Source organism: Delphinus delphis, chromosome 13 (genome assembly GCF_949987515.2).
Source record: "Delphinus delphis chromosome 13, mDelDel1.2, whole genome shotgun sequence".
Lineage (NCBI taxonomy): Eukaryota > Metazoa > Chordata > Mammalia > Artiodactyla > Delphinidae > Delphinus > Delphinus delphis.
Genome location: NC_082695.1, coordinates 37,586,168 through 37,599,292, shown reverse-complemented (window position 1 = coordinate 37,599,292; position 13,125 = coordinate 37,586,168). Strand labels below are relative to the sequence as shown.

At 37.9% G+C, this 13,125-nt stretch overlaps 1 protein-coding gene across 1 annotated transcript in view; it reads right to left on the bottom strand.

Moving 5' to 3' along the window:
- THOC1 (THO complex subunit 1) overlaps window positions 1–13,125 on the bottom strand; it is a 41,906-nt gene that overhangs the window by 7,759 nt on the left and 21,022 nt on the right. The window lies entirely within an intron of this gene.

The following is a 13,125-nucleotide window of genomic DNA, read 5'->3' as shown; positions in this document are numbered from 1 at the left end:
CACGTGCTGAGAACTCACTACATGTGAGGCGTTACTGTACAAGCCCCAGGACAGAGTAGCAAAGCTTTATTTAGCTTTCTTAACCATTTTATGCCATGAGGTATTTATGTTGGTGGATAGCAATGTTATACCTGGGGTCCTGAGGTCAGGATAAAAGCGGAAATATAAAAAAGTAAAAGTATGGCTGTCACTTTCCCACATATAAAGAAATAACGGCTACAGAAGAGGTCCCTGTGGGTAAACAATACTGAGGGACGTCGCTCTTTTCTGTAGTCCTAGGAAGTGCCTGCAACAGGGTGGGTGCTCAATAACAAGCAAATGAGAAGAATCAGAGGTGAAAAGTCATCCATAAATTAAATGGATTGTTCTTATATTTTAGAAAAAATTGTATCACACCTGTATTATCACAGAATTTGGATTAGAAAGGACTTGAAGGTCATTTATGAGGAAGCTCTTCAACAACACTGCCACCTAGCTGGTCTTGCTGTAAGAATGACCGCAGTGATGAAGGCGTCATTCTGATTCTGTCCCACGTGCTGAGGGAAAGCTATGTCTATGTCCACAAACCCTGTTTGTGCTGTTCTGCCCTCCAGACCTAAAGCAACAATGGAGGCCTCCTTCTTCTAAATGAATAACAGTGAGACACACCTGACAGCCCTAGGAACCAATTTCCAGTACCAGGTCCCAAGTTCCTTGGGCAACGCATCACACGCTATGCTTTCATCTACTAACACAGCAGTTGGGCTGCACCCCACAGGCCTGGAAGCCCTGTACTTGCCCAGCCTCAAGACAGCAGAGCCGGAGTCAGCAACAGAGACATCAATGGTTTAACGGACGCGGAAGCTTACAGGTTTGAAAGCGAGGCCTGGAGTGACACCCCACCATGTGTGGCAGACGGTGGGCAGGACGAGGCAGCAGTCTTCGCTCCCCAGGAGGGAGGGGGGAGATTACCAGTTATAGCGGGAATTGATGTCATCGGTTACCAGGGAAACTAGCAGAGGCGCATGCCCCTCACTGCCCCTTAGGTAAGCTCTCCTGGTGGAGATCTTCTGACCTAAAGATTAGATCACCAGCTGGGGCCTGGGGCAGGTATGTAGAAGGGCAGTCATGTGAGCAGGGTGTGGGTGAAGCAGGCACTGGTCGGCAGGGGATGTACAGAGAGCAAGAGAACAGCCATCCTGGGTGACCTGGTCATGCAGCAGCCTAACGTTCATTAGCCATTTACTCACCAGCCACTTCTTCCACAAGGGTGGTTCTTGTTCAAGCAAATGCCATGCCCTTTTTTCTTTTAATTTTAAACATACGATTGGCCTTCCAGTGGGGGTTCCCTCGCCTTTAGAGATCTGATTTAAGGATCTGATTCTGTTACTGTATTAACCATCCCAAATTGGCAGGCTGAATGGCACGCTCCCAATCTCCCTTTCCTCCACTCCTGGATGACTTTATATCTCCGCTTGGGCTCTCAGTTCCCTGACCTCAACTCCACTGACAGTCACAGCCCCTCTACTTTGGTCCCCGACTACCATGGCCACAGCTGGACCTGGTTGTCACTTGCAGCTGCCCCAACTCTGAAATCTAACTCACAAGAGTCTCACTTCAACCTCCTATCCTTCCCACTCAGTTGTCCCATTGTACCTAATATTTGGACTTTACTGAGACCTTAAGTTCCTTGGACCCTCTATTTTCTGGCTATCTGTAAGTCCCATCCTGTTTTTACTATAATCCTATTTTAGTCTAGGTAAAGGTCAGGAAACGTTTTCTTAGAGGGCCAGAGACTAAATATTTTAGGCTATGTGAGCCAAGAGGCATATTATGGATATTATGTAAGTACTTATGTAAACATTTAAAATGTATAAAAACACAAGACAGGCAGTGGGCCACATTTGGCCTGTAGTCAGCCGACCCCTGTTTTAGACTACGTGGTCTATCTCTTCAACAACTTTCTTGCCAACTTCCTTAACAGAAATCCCATACTTCTGTCACATCTACTGAGCAAAAGGGCAACTTGGAGCAAACCAACTGTTAGTCACCTTCTCTATCCTAACACTAAGGCTTCCCATCTAGCCACAGGTGGAGCTGCTTGGAAAAAAATACAAATCAGGGCTTCCCTGGTGGCGCAGTGGTTGAGAGTCCGCCTGCTGATGCAGGGGACACAGGTTCGTGCCCCGGTCTGGGAAGATCCCACATGCCACGGAGCGGCTGGGCCCGTGAGCCATGGCCGCTGAGGCTGCGCGTCCGGAGCCTGCGCTCCACAACGGGAGAGGCCACAACGGTGAGAGGCCCGCGTACCGCAAAAAAAAAAAAAAACAGAACAAAAAAACAAATCACACAGCTACGCAAATGGTACCACTGCTATGTTACTGTCTCCAACTTAGAATTCTCCCTTGTCTCTAATCAGCAATCTTTATTCTCCAAGGCTGTTCTCCCTCCTATTCTCCATAGCAACTATTTCAAATCCCTTGTACTTACCAGAACACTACTTACTACCCCTCTCGCTCTCAGTAGATAATTCCCTCTACCTTCAACGAGGAGAAAAACTCATTAAAATGGAAGTTTCAACTGCACCCACATCCTCATTCGCCTCATCTCCTCTGCCACAACATCTTCAGGATCTTCGCTGAAGGTGATCCTTCTATCTGGACATCCCATCAGTTAACCACCCTGGTGCCTTATCTTCAACCCTTTCTTCTTTCCAAGCTCCTTTCCATTAGCATTTAATAACTTCTCTCAAAAAGATTCTACAGCTTCACCTTATCCTTCCTGAATAGCAAAGCTTCTTGTAAGAACTGGCTACATTCACTGTTTCCAATCCTCCCCTCAACCTGCCTCAACCAGTGGTGTTCTGGGTCACCAATCCACGGGAAGTGTTTTGCCAAGACCACCGATGACTTACTTGTTATTAAATCGAATGAGCACTCTTCACAGTCCTCATCCTACTCAATATGCTTGGCTTCCATGGGGTCATATTTTTCTAGTTCTCCTCCAATTTCACTGGCTACTCTTCTATCTTCTTCTCTCCTTCTCTTTTCCTTCTCCCTCAAATGCTGATTTTCTTCAGGATTTGGTTTGATGCTTTCTTTTCTTTCCAGTCTACACTCTCCTCTTTAATTACCACGTACAAGCTGCTAACCAAACTATATACCAAATCTATACTCTCAACCTAGATCTCGCTCCTCATCTCCAGATCTGTGTGCTCAAGAAGCTACTACATATCTCTATTTGAATGTCCCACTGACACTTGATCAGATTTCCTGTCCAAAATAAAACACACCAATTTCCTCAACAAAGTCTGCTTTTCTCCGGTGTTGGCTAATTCACTGAGAGGCTCCACCATCCATCTATTTGCCTAAACTACTCCAGGAATACTTCCTGGAAAAAGCAGCAACCATGAGCCACAGGAGCAAACCTAAAGTTGGAGTGTATAGAAGAAAGAAACAGGAGGTACAAAGACTGAGGCAAGTAAAAGACTGGCCAGTTTGAAGACCCTGAGGCGTTTAGCTTACAGTGAAGACAGGAACTCCTGGCTTGAAGAAATAGGTGCTGTTTATGAACTTTTCATCTACCTTGAGCTTTAAGTCCCCTATTCCACATTTATTTTTTATGTTGGATGATAATTTTTTTTGATAGAAACAATGGATTGAAAACAAGAGTCAAGAAGACATTGAATCACAGGTGGGAGGGGACTAGTTTGATCATTTAAACTAACTGCATCACACTATCCTTAAGAAAATGAGGCCCTGACAAGTTAAAATGACCCCTGCAAGGTTACACAGCTAGTTAGTAAGAGGTGTTGTATTCTTTCTTCAATAATATATTTTTTCTAGTCCTGCTTTTCTTTGGTTATTTTAAAAATTACACCATTTACATCATGCATTGGGTCAAATATTTCTTTGCTGTCTTTGTTTTGTGAACAAAGGGCCTTTTATTGTCCTTAGCTTTTACTACACCTCTTAGCTCAGGCCTCAGCCTTCCTGATTATTATTCTAAACCTAAAAAGGCTCAGGCTACTCTTCTTAGTTATTCTTATGTGCCTTTCTGTCAATAAATCGTACATACAAACAATATTCCTTTCTGCACATTTGAAACTTTTCATAATAAAAAAATTTAAAAGCAAAACAATGCTCTGGAAAAATTAAACTGAAGTATGAAATCTTCCATTTCTGTTACTTTAACACAAAATGCTTAAAAAATCTTTACTAAAAAACAAAATATTAAGAGCATTCTCATTAATTAAATTCTTACTAATTTGTGATTATTAACACATCAGATGAAAATATCCAATTTTCAAATTGTGGAGTATTTTTTAAAGTTCAGAAAGGTACAGTTAATACAACATTCATGTCTCACGATCCAGTTACTTATCAAATCCTAACATTTTTACTTGTTCCACATTTCTTAAAGAAATAGAATATTATCAAAACTGTTGAAGCCCCTCTATAAGCTCCCTCCACTACGGAAAGCACTACCATGTATTCAGTGTTGCTGATTCTAATGCATATTTTACACTATTATACATATAGAGGCATCTATAAATATCAAGGTATTTTGCATGTTTTCAAACTCTATACTACACACATTATTCTGCAATAAGCTATCTTTCATATATTATGTTTGACATTTACACAACTTGATACATGTAGCTGGAGTTTAGGGGTTGGCAAATTTCTGTTAAGGGTCAGTAAATTACTTTAGGCTTTGTGGTCATACAGTCCTCGTCCCGACTACTTATCTCTGTTGCCATGCAGAAGCAGCCACAGACGACACGTAAAGGAGTGAGCATGGCTGTGAGCCAATAAACTCATTTACAGAAATAGGCAGTAAGTAATGTGCCAACCCCCATCCTAAGTCATCCATTTTCAGTGCTTTATAGAAATCGATGGTGTAAATTTACCATATTTTACCACCCACCCAGTCTCCTGCTTATGAACATTTAGGTCGTTTCTACACTTTCACTCGCAAACACCTAAGTTACAATGAGTCATATATTTCCTTGTGCATATGTGTGATTCTCCAGGGCCCACATCTTAGAAGTTTTAACTTTGCTCTTTATTATAAAATTACTCTGCAAAGTGGCTGTATCAATTTATACTTCAACCAGCAGTGTGTTAAAGTTCTCCTTTCCCCACACTTTTGCCAATACATTTCATTTATTGTTAGGATATTTAATTTTGGTCAGTTTGACAAATGTGAAGTGATTATCTCATCATTTTAATTTCTTTGGCTACTAGTGACATTTAGCATCTTTTATAAGCTCATTAGCTATTCAGGTTTCTACATCTGTAAATTACCTGTTCATACCATCTTTCCAGTTTTCCATCTGATTGTCTTTTTGTCAACGGTATATTCAAAATACTAATCTTCCTCAGTTCTGGAGATGGTGAATATCTTCTCCTACTTTGTGGCTTGTCTTTTCACTTTGTCTAGTCCTAGTTCCTTTTTCTTCTTTATACCTGTACTAATACTTACTGTTTTAATTACTAGAGCTTTATAGGTCTTAGTATCTATATCTGATAGGGCAACTGTTCCTTCTTAGGAGGAAGTAGTTACTCTTGGCTTAGTTACTCCTGGCTTTTTGCTTTTCCATAAAAACTTTAAGATCAACTATTCAAGTTCCCTCAAAAAGCCTGTTTGGATTTGATTTAAAATACACTGAATTTATGGACACATTTGGGGAGAAGTTGCACTGGGTCTTCCTATCTATAAATGTAGTCATATCTCTTTATTTTTATAATTTTATCCATGAAGATTACTCATAGGTATTAGTTTTCATTGCTGTTTTAAATAACATTTTGTAACCAGTTACTTATAGGAACACTATTGATGTTTCTTTTGTAACTTTGCTGAAGCCTCCTTAATTCAAAGTTTGTTGGTTCTCTTGGATTTTCTCTGTAGACAATTATATTGCCTTCAATTAGAGACAGTTCAGTCTTTTCTCTCCAATACATATAACTCCCATTTCTGTTTTGTTTTCTCTTATTGAAATGTAGGTCCTCCATTACAGCGTTGAACAGAAATATGGTTGGTAGATATCCGTGTCTTGGTCTTGAAATTACTGAGAATACTTTTGAAAGTTTGATCATTACATATGACGCTTGTTATAGGGTTTTTGTCAATCCCCTTAATCAAGTTAGAGAAAATTCCCTTCTACTTCTGATTTGGTTTTGTAATGAGTATTAGATTGTATTGAAATAATTTTCTTGGCATCTGAGATGGTCATAGTTTTTATTTAAAAACCATTAATCTGTTAATTTCGTATTAATCTTTCTGGTATTGAATCATACAATCCTGGGATTATTAAAATATTAATAAATATTAAGTCTATTATTTAGAGACTTAAATGATAAATATTATTAAATATTAGTCTCTATTTTTTATTTATTTTATTAAATTTATTTATCTATTTATTTACTGGCTGCATTGGGTCTTCGTTGCTGTGTGCGGGCTTCTCATTGTGGTGGCTTCTGTTTGTTGCGGAGCACAGGCTCTAGGCATGCAGGCTACAGTTGTGGCACACGGGCTCAGGAGTTGTGGCACATGGGCTCAGTAGTTGTGGCTCACAGGCTTTGTTGTTCCACGGCATGTGGGATCTTCCCGGACCAGGGCTTGAACCCGTGTCCCCTGCACTGACAGGCGGATTCTTAACCACTGCGCCACCAGGGAAGCCCCTAGTCTCTATTTTTTAAAAATAGCTACCATCAATTTAAAAAATTGATTTGTGAGTTTCTACAATATATTTTTCATCTCTATTCGTAAGTGAAATTGATATATATACTTTTTTTCTTGTTCTGGCCTTATTGGGGTTTTATTTAAAAGTTACATTTAATCTCATATAAGGACCTTGGTTGCTTTTCCTCTATTCCTTGAAGTGCTGATAATACGTACCTAAAAAAATCTGGGACAGATGTCATTTGAAAGGTGTCACTTTGATTACTATTTCTTTAATAGTTATATGTTTATTCAGGCTTTTAATTTCTTTGTGAATCCATTTTGGTAATTAAGTTTTTCTACAGAATTACTATTTCATTAGATTTAAATATAGTCTCTTACACATTTTACTGTCTCTGTATTTCCAATTACTCCTATTTTGTTTATTGGTACGTTTTCACTTTTTTCCTTAGGCCTGTTCTACAAGAACTTCTACAAAAATTCTTTTTATAAAATTTTTCTTTTCAAAGCCTTCGGTTTTCCTGATATGTTCTATAGTTTCTTTGTTCTATTTCATTAATTTGTGCTATTATTATTACTTACTTCTCTCTTGAGGTTTATTCCGTATCTTTTTTAGCTTCCTGAATTCTCAATTTGTCACTCTTAAATTTTTCATTAATGCATTTAAAGTGGTAATTTTTACCTCTCACTTTATTTGTGACCTACACACGTGACATAAAATACTTTGTCCTTCTTCAGAACTAGGCTCCAAATCCAGTCTACACTGGCAGGGTATTTTTTTAACCCTATCTTTAGTCTTTCCTAAATAGCTGCTTGGCATCACCAAAGAATTTACTCTTATCTTGCTTGCATAACTATGGATTGACTCACACACAGAAGGGATTCTAAAAATAATAAAGAATGATGAGTATGCTCTAAACTTTCCAATATGTTCAATGGTATTTATGGAGCTGCCCTGTGTCAGGCCCACAGAGTACAGGAGTGTCACAATAAAGAGAGCAGCTCATGCCTCCCACCTTGCAGACCATTTCAGATTGATTTTATGCATGTAAAACTTTAGTAATTGTGTTTACCTTTTCAGATGAGTGGAAGTACACCCATATGTTAAAACTGACATGAGTGTCAGCAAAAGTCTTCAAACAAACTGCAGTTTGTAAAACCCTAACGATTCATCAATGCCTTCATGCCATAGAACTGGAATTCAGCAGAGAAAGTCAAACATCAAAAGAGAATTCTGAAAAATAAACTAACCCAAGAGTTTGTATATATTTCAACTATAGTGGTTAGACACATTGCCTACAGCTCATATGACAATGAGATCTATAGTAAACAGAAGATTTGGTTTCTCTCCTTGTGAAATATTAATGGTAGGCCAACTAAATTTCTGATACTTCCCCAGTGGCCGCCCAAGGGCCAACACTGATGTGCTAGATAATGTTGTGTTAGATTACTTCAAAGCCTGGATCAAGTGTGTCAAATATTCTAATCACAGTTGTGAGAAGCCCAACCAGTTAACTCAGATGGATGGTGTCAAGACGTAAAGTCTAACAACTGATTTACATCAAGGTTCATCAGTGGAAAACATTGCTCCGTTCTTATTGAGAACTGCTGAGTGCTTATATGATTTTTAAAGTGTAAGGCCTTCCATCTTGGACCTATAAGAAAATGTCAGCACCACCCATTTAACAGCTTTTTGCTATAACTTTTTTTTCTCTGGGGGCACAGGGATCAATGATTTAGTTTCTACTTAAATTTCTGATAAATTCCAGGAACCTCATGGTACACTCCTGGAACTATTTGGAGGGCTGGCTCTTTCTCTGGCTGCAGACAAGGAAAACTCAAGTGGTGTTCCAGAGTTGTCCAAAAACCTCCCAGACCTGTTTAAAGGGAGCCCCATATGAGACAACTGATGAAACTAAAGGAAATTATAGGGAAGTGGTTAGCCTGCCTGTCTGTCTATAGGAGGGTCTCAGGTTGTAGTGTGTCTCATAAAAGATGAGACCTGTCTTTGCCTACACTACATAAACACTCAGCCTTGGCTATCTCTCAAATTGATAGAGAAAGTATGAAAAATTTAAGGCTGTACTGATAGCTTCTTTCTGCCAGGAACTTTTTTTTTTTAAGTGACTAAAAGTTCTTATTTGAGAGCTCTTCATACAATGCAGAGTCTGGGAAGAATTGTTATTTCTCTTACCTCCATGAACAAGAATGGCCTAATGACCACACTAGTGTGTGACTGTGGGGCAACCACTCTGGTAACTGATAGCTCTGGAGTATTCCCCCGGATCTTTTTCATTAGGTCACTGAGTCTCAACTGTAAGGGGAAAAGGAGTCGGTATTCTGAAGAACTGGGTAACCCTGAAGCTCATACCTAGTTACTGGCTGGGCTTTTTTCTGTAAGGACTCAAAGATATAAAAATACATTCCTTTAACCATCATGCTAACACTCATGATACTTGGAATTTTGTTTTAAAATGCTGGTGCTACTTTTACATGCTACACAGTACTGAGGGAGAAATTCCTATAATAGTACAGTGCCCTTCACACAGTATGATAAACTGGACAATTAGAGGTGAAATCCTCCCTTAAAATTTCTGAGTATGACTCTGGACTAAACTTAAGGAACCGGCAGTTCTCCACTAAAAATAATAATCCAGGGATTATTTTGCTACGTTAACAAGGGAACTATATTGTTGGAAATTAGTGTTTACAATCATACCCTAGGCATGAGTTTCTAGTGGAAACTTCCACCTTTAAGAAAGAAGGTATGATAAGTTAGAAACATATCTATTTTATCTGTAAAATCTGTGCCTACCTGAAGCTGCTACATGATTGGCCTGTCTCTAACTAGAAAGGTTATATCATCCTTCCTAAGAATGATATAAGGAAAACTCTCCTAAGAAAAAGTTTGACCACATTCATGTAAGCAAAACACAAGGGTTCTGGGTAATAACACGGCCATCAAATGAGGCTATATGCTCTATTTGAGTGATGAAAGACCTAACCTTGTAATGACAAGACCACTCTCCTAAACCTGCTCACCACTGAAACGATGGGCTATAGAATTATACTCTAAATAATTAAATGGCTTTTGATTTCACTTAAGCTAGCTCTCACTGGCAAGAAATATATCCCTGAAAAATCAAGAGTGTTTCTGTCCTTTACCAAATCTACAACCAGAAGAAAGTAACATTAGATTGGCACATACTTAGGTGGGATGGCCTTTTCAGAAATCCTGGGATGTAAAACATCATGTAAGGTGTTACAGAAATGCTAGAAGGCTCCTTTTAGTGAAGCAGTAAAACTTATCAAATGGTGCTATAGGTGGTGCATTACAAATATTTTCACTTGGATGCTGAGTAATAAACATTGGAAATACATACGAAAAATACGAAGATTGCACAGGAAGGGTTCTTTTATAGGTTGAAATTTAAGATAAAGTTACTGCTTAAGAGGCAACAAATGGAAGTGAAGATGCAAAACATCACATGCCTTACATTCTTTGTTGCAATTCTCTGTGCCTTTTTTCTTTCCCATATTGTAAAGTTTTAAGCTTCTAAAACCTGCTTTTCCCTCTATCAAAACGTTACCTAATGGAATTCCAGTGCTTAACCCTGAAAGCTCATGCTGTCTGCATTGCTGGTGAAACAAAGCTCACAAAGAGTCAGTAAGGGAGACAATATTCAGGGACCAGTTCTGATAAAGTGGTGAATGGAGATCAATACAAAAGCACTGATTTTACATTCCAATGTGGAGATGTCTCTGAAAATGTATAATCCTGCTGCTTTCTAAAATGTCCTTGGAAATGTCAACTGTCCAAAAAAAAAAAATCTTTTAAGATATCCAGGGTTTTCAAATAGTTGTCATGTCCTGAGAAATGTGACCTTTAACTGCTAAAAGCATACAACTCTTACTGGTTGTTGTATTTTTTAACTGTTTTGCCCTGATAATATTATTTAAATTGATATCTCAAGCTTTCTGAAAGGTATATATCTTTGGGAAGCTTCTTTGTTAAATTAGAGGAGGCTTTGGAATTTTCTTCCCTTTCTACATATGGTAAAATAAAATTTTGAATTCTTTATTCAACCAAAGAGTTTTATATGTCTGTTTCATTTAAATTAATAAATATATCTGGATTTAAAAAAAATCCAATGTGATAATCTCTATTAGGTAAATTAAATCAGTTTATGCAGTCATTACTGATATATTTGGACTTACCTACCCTTCTCTCTTTTTTTCCTCCCTTCCTGCCATCTGTTGGATTTATAAAGTAGTCTATATTCCTTCTTGTCCCCTTTTTTAACCCCTTGCCATTTGAGAGCTACAGGATGTTTTTCCTTTGGTGGTTTCCCTTTTAATATAATAATGTCTAAAGTTATTCAGCATTCCTTTTCTCCTCCTGAGGATTACAAGGACTGTAGCATATGCTTAAATTACTCACTAAACATCTGTTTTCCCCTCTCTGATTCTTATTGTTATCTAGTTTACATACTACATTAAAATTTTTTAAAAAATCAGTTATTATGACTTTTTTGTTTTTAGTCAATAGTAAACTGAAATATTTTTCAATTTCTGTGCTCACAATTGCTTTCTGTATTCCACTCCTTTCTTATGGATTCATTTTCCTTCTTCCTGAAGATCATCCTTTAGTAGTTTTTCACAATGATGGTCTTAGAGTGGTATGCTTTCCTGGTCTTAGAATGAAAATGTCTTTATTTCCTCTAGTCTTGAGTGCATTTAGCTGGGTATGAAATTCTGGACTGATAGTTTTTTCTCAGACATATTTCTCCACTGTTTTCTGGTATCTATTATTGATAACTGTTAGAAATCTGTTCCTTTCCAGTATATTTGTGTTTTTTTCCTCCCCTCTTTGGTGGCTTTTAAGGTTTTTTCTCTATACCTGCAGTTACAGCATAATGTACTGAAGTATGGATTCACCTTTCTTTATCCTGCTTGGTAGTTGTAGCACACTTTTAATCTGAGAACTTGGGACTTCCTTCAGTCCTTTAGTTTCTCCAGTATTCTCTCCATTTTGTTCTTTGGCAATCCTACTTAGATATATGCTAGAATTTCTCAATCTATCTTCCATGGCTCTTAACTGCTTTCAGGTTGACCAAAAAAATCTGTCTCTGTGCTGTGTTCTGGGTGAACTTCTCATCATTAGTACTCTTGTCATCTATGTCCAAACTATAGTTTAATTCTATGTGCTGTGCTTTGGTTTCAATGATCATATATTTTCATTTTCAAGAATCCCAATTAGTTGTCATATTAAACTTTCCTATTTCATTTCAACTGAAATGTTTCAGTTTCACAATTTCTTACTCTCCATAGAGGCTGTACTATCAATTATCTCTTTGATTATCCAAAACATATATATTTTAAAGTCTTGGTCAGGCTATGTATCTAAAATAAACAAAGATCATCCCTTGTTGGTGATCTTTCTTAGCACTGGATTTCGGAATTTTAATTTATCAGAAAGTTTTGAATGGAAGGCTTTTGTTTTGGGATTGTTGCTTATTTCTTCTTCTTTATCTCTGTGTATACCTTTTTCTATCTAGTAGTTTTGTGCTTTCTTTCACCAGGTCCATGGGCCCAAGTCTAGAAAACAGTCTCATGATGACTTTTTGGAACAGCTGTTTCATGAGTATACTGGGGATATCTCATATCTGGTCATAGAGCAAGCAGAGGACACAAAGTTGTGCCTTTGTTATCCCTAGACCCACAACTTGCTATGAAACCACAGCCTTTGGCAGAAGACTGGTAATATCTACCTTAGCTTCTTTTCAAAAGTGGGTTAAGTTCTACCTCAGTCTCTGGCTTCAAGCAGTGAATATGGCTCTGGCTCCTGGTCCCACATGGATCTGGTCTCACTTGTAGCCAAGCTCCTGGTTGCCACCACCTGCTTGGAATATACAGTCAGCAGGCCCAAGGCTTCATTTTCACTTATTACTTGGCAGTTCTGGTCTGTGAAGATATTTATCTTGTCTCTGGAAGCCCAGCTTTGTCTTTTTGGTTTTCTCTTTTTATATTTTACCTGTCATTGCTATGTGTTTGGAGCAAAGGGAGTGAATCGAAACACAAACTCAATGTGCCATCTTGACTAGAAACTTCCATAATGCCTTAGCATTGTATTTGAACAAAATTTACTTATTACTTATTAAACTGTGTAAATAAGATTAACAGGGAATTTTAAAACCCCTTATTTGTACCTAAATGGCAAACTATACAAAATATTTTCATAAATGCAAATGAAATCCTAACTTGAGGTTCAGAATATATGTACTTGAAAGTAACTAAAATGTATTTAATCCAAAGTAAATCTACAAAACAGACAATGCAGAACAACTTTTCACCTTTGAAATTAAATTAGTCTTACTTCTACAAGAAGAAATAGGACTCTCAAACTAACATTTGTCAGTTTTAACCAAAAATAAAGTAAGAAATTTTTCTACTGTATTT